Source organism: Chamaea fasciata, unplaced genomic scaffold, assembly GCF_029207755.1.
Source record: "Chamaea fasciata isolate MVZ Bird 193981 ecotype frontalis unplaced genomic scaffold, bChaFas1.0.hap1 SCAF_2, whole genome shotgun sequence".
Taxonomy (NCBI): Eukaryota; Metazoa; Chordata; class Aves; order Passeriformes; family Sylviidae; genus Chamaea; species Chamaea fasciata.
Window position 1 is genome coordinate 55,324,393 of NW_027094087.1, and position 7,478 is coordinate 55,331,870.

Consider the following 7,478-nt stretch of genomic DNA (forward strand, 5'->3'; position numbering starts at 1 on the left):
GAAAGGATGTAGAGACAGGGGAAGAAGACAAAAACACAGGCACTTATTTGCTTATCAGCCGATCAGCTCCAAGAACTTTTCACCTAATGAGCCGTATCTAAGGACCCACTTTTTACCTAAGATTCATGTCTTTAATACTCTTTCCAGACAGAAAACCTCAGTTCTTTTACTTCCCCTTCCTTGAGGACCCCAGGCTTCTCTTTAAGTCACTTCTCACTCCCGGGATTATTGGTATTAATTTATTCGGGAAACATTTTCCATACTGCTGCCCCAAGGCTAGTGTCTACCTTCAGCTGTCTAAGGATGCTGATGGCTTTTTTTGGCGGGCAGGGGCCATCCTTTCCCAGCCTGGCAGCAACCAGATATCGCTGATAATGACCTGGCTGAACTGCCAGCAAGTCATTAACCTTTTTTAGAGTAAAATGCTTTCCCACCTGGGGAAGTCATACTCCAGCCTCATACTGCAATTTGCTCAGTGAGGAAGTAATTTCCTGCAACACACACGCTGACAAGAATGCTTTATACAAAGAAATAAAAACAGATACAACAGTTATTTCTCATTACCAGTGCTAAACATGACAATAATCACTATTTTGGGGTCTTAATGGCGATACCAATCGCAACCATGATGAGACTGGTCTCATTTCGGTCAGGAAATTTAGGGGATTTTTGAGTTTGACCCTTCTCCCTGTTGGAAGTCATTAGCATCTGCCTGTGTGCTGGCCAAGCATCTGCTGACAAGGGCGTTGTTTGCTCCTAAAAGAGTTTCTTTTTCTTTAGGGAAGCTGTTGATTTGGAAGCCAATGACAACCCATCAGGAACTTTCTGAGTGATGGCTAACCTTCACTTCAGCGGCACAACTGCTGATCTGATACTCTGGCTGGAGGTGAGAGTAAACCTTACCTTGGGGCCACTTGAGCTACTTGTGCATAGTGATATTTGTGGTGTTTGCAGTGGTGCTGGAGAGGGGTGGTGACACAAGGAAAAATATCCCTTTTTTTACTCTGTAAATTTTAACTAGACTTGCCTTATTTGGCGTATAGTGAATATTGAACTTATAGACACAACAGTCCATATGCTTTAGCCATGTGATCTAAATGTTTATGTACAAGGGAGGGTGAGCACGTCTCACTGAAATGTGGTCATTTTAAGTCAGGTGTTGGCTCTGCCATATTGCCCCCTAAGACAGGGCTCTGTAGAGAATGGTTCACTATGCTGCTCCTAGACACTGTGAATAGGTGAGGTGCACTGCCCTTTGGGGAATACCTGTGCAGGGATACCTGTGAGTTGTAGAAGGGGTCTCACTTGACAAAGTTAGAGGGACAAATGCTCATAGGAGTGTGTGCCTTTGGCCTCCTTTGTGGGGTACCAACAGGAGTGATCACAAAATTTCATGCCTGTTAAAATGGCTAGGCTTTTCTTAACAGAGAAAAAGGCTTTTCTTTCTTTTCATCACACATATCCCTCCCTTTTTATCATTGTTTTTTCATAATTACTAAGACCAATGGCCTTAATCACAGGTTTGCCAGGAAAATAGCAGTCCCTGAAACAGCCTCTCTGCTGTGGGACAAAGCATTTGCAAAGAGAAATGTCCCACGAGTGTGTCCTCTCCCAGCTGTTCCAGTGCCCATTGGCAATGCCAGCTGCTCAGGCTTGCATGCTAAAGCTACTGAGACCAGCATGGCAGGGATTTTCCGGAGAGCTACCCAGGAATTAAGTGTCTGGATTCCTTTCACATTCCACAGGTGCTAGTCCAATGAGCTGTGCCTCCAGGTTCACTTTCCAGTTCAGTTCTGGTACTGGAAAATCGCTCCATTGAGAGGAATATACTGTCTTGCCAGCCAGTCAGAGGGTGCCAAGAGCAACTTCAGCAGGGTTTATCAGACAGACAGCCAGGGCATTGGCACAGACCTATCTCAGGAATCTCAGCACTCTCACCACAAACCTACCTTGAGTCTTGATTTTGAAAATATGTTCTTCTTATGTAGGAGAAACATAAGATAAATACTGCAGTCCTGCCTCTCCCAGGAGTGAGCCAACAGCTACAAGAGCTAAAGGTATCTCTTGGCTATGTTTTTCACATTTCAGCATGGTAACAGCTGAACACTCAAATGCACAAGTGAAAAGAGCTGAGGAATTAAATGAAAATGCCTCCTGATGGTCTGCTGAGTTACAAGCCCTGTCCTTGCCATGGCTAAGGAAGGAAATCAGTGGCACCAGGTGCTGTGAATACCATTTGGTAGCTAGAGGCAGAAAATTTTAGGAGGCTCCTTAGGTGCCATGCCTCTCCTTGCCTCTGAGAAGCCCTGCTAGTCTGGTGGGGCACTATACAGCAGCAAACAGGATTCAGGGGACTTACAGGCTCTTGTCCTGCCTGATGCATGAGAGATGGAATCAGACAACCTCTCAAGAAAAAGACTCCAAACAATCCAGTTTCAGCCAGCAGCCAAGGCTCTGTGGCCGGAGCCATACTATCCATTTCCTCTGCTTTGGTAGGAAGGTACATGCAGCATCTGCCCTGCTGTGTTTTACATCTGTAGTTCAGGGAACAAAACATATTAAGAGCAAGGGAATGGAAATGCAGGCAGGAGAGGATGAACCAAAGCACTGCAGATGTACCTGCTTTCTCCATTAACTCTAAGAAAACTCACTGGTGGCCCCAGACACCAGAAGTCATGTGAGGTAAGTCCTACTCCAGCTGTTCATGGGCAAAGAGATAGATACATAAGAAAAGCTCAGTTTGAAGCTGGTCATTGAAAACTGATGACTCAAAACTAGTGGGAAGACAGGGATAAAGAGGAGTCTGGCTCTTCGCAATTTTTGGCTTGGTCTCATAAAAGTATTGTATTGCTAGAAACACTGTAGACACAAAGTCTTTAAATATGGATTGCATTAACTGTGGTTCCTCCTGAGGATGACTTGCATGTGCAACCCAAGGCAGACAGGAAGGCTTCAGTGCCAGGCTACGGTCATTTCAGAAGGGATATAGGAAATGAGCTTAACCTTTTTGTGTTGGAATGCAAGGTGCTACAGGGTTGATAATCAACCACAAAAAAAAAAAAAAAAAGTCAATTTAATGAATGATGAATATACCATGCTTTCTAATAGGATGAATCACAAAATGGTTTTGGTTAGAAGGGACCTTTTAAAGGTCTCCTAGTTCAACCCCCCTGCAATGAGACTCTTCCAGCAGGCCAGGTTGCTCAGAGCTCTAGCCAACCTGACCTTGAATGTTTCCAGGGATCGGGAATAAATTGAGTCAGGTAAGTACATTAGTCAATTCCACTGAACTTCTGCTCAAATTTTATCAGGCCTGTAGTTAGGCCACACTCATACTCTGTTCTGTTTGCCATTCCCATGCTCTTCTCTCCCAGAAGCTAAAGAGAGAAAACTAATTTAATTTTTTTTTCATAGAGTTTAACTGAAAAAGCCAGGATAAAAATTGCCTAGGTTCTTATGACATTATCTAAGCTGTTTGGGTAGTGGCAGCAATTGAATGGTAGGAAATTGGAAATGGCTACTACAAGATACATTCACATAATTCATATACATGCACCTAACTCATATTCTAATTAAATAAGAACTTAAAACCCCTGTAGGTGTTGTGCTCAGAGCTCATCTTTCCCTGAGCTATGCAACAAATCATTTCTTTGCAAATCAATGGGAGACAAACTTCTAGAATGTAACGGGGTTTTTTCAGTCATAGTTTATTTACACTCTAAGTATTTTATATTTTGACTACAGCAAAATTTATATTCTAAATAAGAATTAGTTTTGCACAAAAAAGCTCACAAAATTAAAACATTTTAAAAAACTCATGAAAATTAAGTAACAAATGTTAAAATTAAATTAACTTGGGAATCCAGTCAATTGATTAGGGAATTTTCAAATGCATATTCAAAATTTTCCTGTAATACATACTTCTCCAGTCAGAGGTACATCTTTAATGTTTTGGGGTTGGGTTTTTTTTTGGTGACATATTAAAAAAACAAAGTAAAAAAAAATTACTGAATCAGAACAAAAAAAAATTAAAAATGCGCATCCCCCCTTGGACTGGAAATCTCAGCTGTGGAGAAGGAGATTGAAAAAGACTTTGTGTGATTGTTATTATTGGATTATTCAGTGCCTGTCTTTGGAGAGAGCTAGTGTCATACACTGATATTTGCCCTTGTTTTGCACCTTGTTGTGTGTGGACAACATTTGTGTACCTCCCGTATTAAGTCTACAGAAATGCAAACACAACTGAAGTCCATGTACCAGCTCTGTGGACTCCAGATCCTACTAGTAAAGAGCATGTAACCCAATCCCCTTTAATTTTGGGGATGGGGGTGGGAATCAGTCTGGAAATTTGATTTTCCTCAAATCAGCCATAAAGCATGAAAAAGCACAAGCTTCTTGATTTACACATTCTCAAAACCGCAGGCATTTCTAACATCATTTCTGCACTTTATTCAGTGGTGACAAGTCCTGAGGGAGTGAAGGAGGAGGATGAAGCAGTGACTCTTGGTGCACTCTCTGGCCTAATTATCACTTAATCAACCCTAGCAGTGTCAAAAAAGAAACACAGAAATGTCAATCCATTTTCAACTCTTGGCTCCCTTGTGCCTCAGAAGTTCCCTTTGTTTTAAGCATTTTAAAAACAGTTTCTCTGACTCTGAGATTTTTCTTCTTACTATTTTTCATCTCTTTTTATTACTACCACTACTACTACTACAAGTTTTTGTCCTTCCAAACTTTTTGCACACATGCCAGAGAACAACCTGGAATGTTCAGCCCAGTGCTGCTTCTGAGTCATTTTCCACACTGTTTGTCTCCTGACTGGGGTAAAATAGGAATATTAAGCCTGATGAGCAATAAGGATAATTGAGCAGAGCAAACAAATCTTTATTTCTTTTGAGGGAAAGAGAGGAGAAAATAGACTTGGATCTACTGGACCATAGGAGAGATGAAGAAAACAGAAAGCTATGCTTATCCCAGAGATGGAGCTACATCACAGCCTCAAATCCTCTGGCTTTGCAGAAGTTAATACTTGCTGAAGAACTTTGCGTTTTTTGCTGGACTACAACAGTAGGTTCTAGCCAACTCCCTGACTTCTCTAGGAAGATTCTCCTGGTTTCTATTCCTCACACTTGCAGTGCTGAGTCATCATGTTTAAAACGTGTAGCTAGCATGCTTCATGGCTCCCTTGTTTTGACTGTGCAGAGAGAAGTCTCTGCACTTGGAGACAGCAAGGACTGTGATGTGCAAAGCAAGCTACAGCCGTGTTACATCCTCAATGGCACAGCCAGAAACAGAAGGGTGAGAGGTTAACCACACTTCTCTTGGATGGTGCTGAGGGAGGAGGAGTGGACAAAAGGAGTACTCATATTGATTTTGGACAGAATGTGTAAATGGCACCTGGTAAAAAAGGTCTGTGTGCAGAGGTTGTGAATGGCAGGAACCAGGCATTAACAGGATGTTTTTATAATGTAAAGACCGCCCTGCCACTTGCCAGCTTTCAATGCCTATATGTGTTACTTGGCATACCTACATTCTGCAGTGAATTAAAAATTACAGGTGAATTGAATGTGGGCTAGTAGAGTGATCACACTGTGATATGGGTACTACAGAGCAGTTGGGAACAGTGTCACAAGGAGCTCCTTCAACTTCTAATCATCCTCCATCACTGCTCTGGAGGCTCCAGGGTCCTTCAAAACCTCACACAAAGCCCTTGCACATACATGTACATCACTTCAACATGAGTTGAAGGGTTAAAATATTATCTAGCCTTGAAATAGACACTAAGAAAACCAACATCTTGTTGATACTTGTTTGGATGCGGCCAACGCTCCTGGCTGCTGCTACCAGGAGACTTTTTGGCAGGAATACAAGGAGATAATGCTGGATGCCATTCAGCATAAAGCTGTGAAGCTGGGGAACTATGCCTGCATGGCCTGCTCTGAACCTCCAGTATGAATTATTCTGCCATTGTATGAGCCTATGAAGTGCTGAGGTCCAGCTACATACAGATTCCAGACAGAAGCTGGAGCTCCAAGGCAGCTACATAGCTTTGACAACACTTCCAGGTTGTATTTGTGTCCGTGCTGAAGTCTATTCTCCACAGATACAAAGAGGAGACTGAGAACCTCTGTCTTAACCATGAAGGGACAATAATTATGCAGCAGCAGCAATTTATTTTCAAACACTCAGCTGCAGCACTTCATCCCAGTACCCATGGCCATGGGCCCTGTGGTCAAAGGCACCCTAAAGAGCTTTCCCGACATGTTTCCATCCAGATGCAATTACAGAAAATGATCTACTAACAGGCCCACCTGCAATGATGTTTGCATATGCTGCAAGAGGGGATCCAGTGTTACAAATCCTAATTTCAATTAGCTTCTTCCAGAGCCTCGAAATAGCAGGAAGCACCAGGTTCTTCCCACACTTCTTCGTGTGTGTTTTCCAGGTCTGTTCCCTCCATGCTGGGAAGACAGGATTCAACTTCTTTTTAACCAGCATTACCTATAGCTGGGTAGCATTTGAGTCCCAGACTCACTACTAAAAGGCAGCAGAGTCTTTGGAGACTTGAATTTTGCTCTGCCTTCAACTTCCGTGATTTCTACAGGCTTAAGAATTTCAGCTGAGGGAGGTTCTCTGTGTTTGACTCTCAACACTTTCAAGTATTACCCATACAGGAGCCTCAAGTTTCCAGGAAGTGGGAATTTTTTCTTCCATGGCTGATGCTGAAGATTAAACATACAGTCATCACTTTAAATCACCAAAATGAAACCTTTGTTTATTTCTGACCATCTCTGTGCTTGGGAAGGACTAGGGTGAAGCAAATCGCTGGTCAGACACTGCCTTCCTACCCTGACCCTTATAAACAGCTGGTCAGGTCTCCTGCCAGCATCCGAGTGGAAGATGGGGCTGTCCTACCTTGCTTTAATCTCAGTGTTTCCCAAAGAAGTAAAGACATGATGTGGCTGCTGACCCTCTCCATCCTCATTAGACCCTGAATCAAGCACTCCTTAAACCCTAGTTCCTGTAAGTAAATCATTACTATGGAATTAGAATTGCAAATTCTAATTACCAAAAAAGATAAGAATCCAGAACTTCGGTGGGTTATTGAAGACCTAGATAAATTGCCAAACAAGCCAGCAAAGCTTTAAAGTGAGATGGAAAATAAAGCCATAAGACTGACTTGGAACAAAACCCTTTAATAAGTCTTTTAATTTACTTCGTAGGCATGTCTCATGGGTGTTTGGGTGATTGGAACAGCATCCACCAGATCCATTAATTGCATCAAATCCAGGTGCTTGCTTGAAGCCAACATTTATTGATGCAAATTAACATTTTTGTGTTCAGGTAAATTCCAGCAGCTACTCACGTTTACCAGCAGCTGCAACTACTCTTTGTTTCCACCAAAACAAGTTTTTGCATGTGCATCCGTTGTGCCTGTTTATGAAAATTTATTTATAAATATTCATTTTATATTTTAA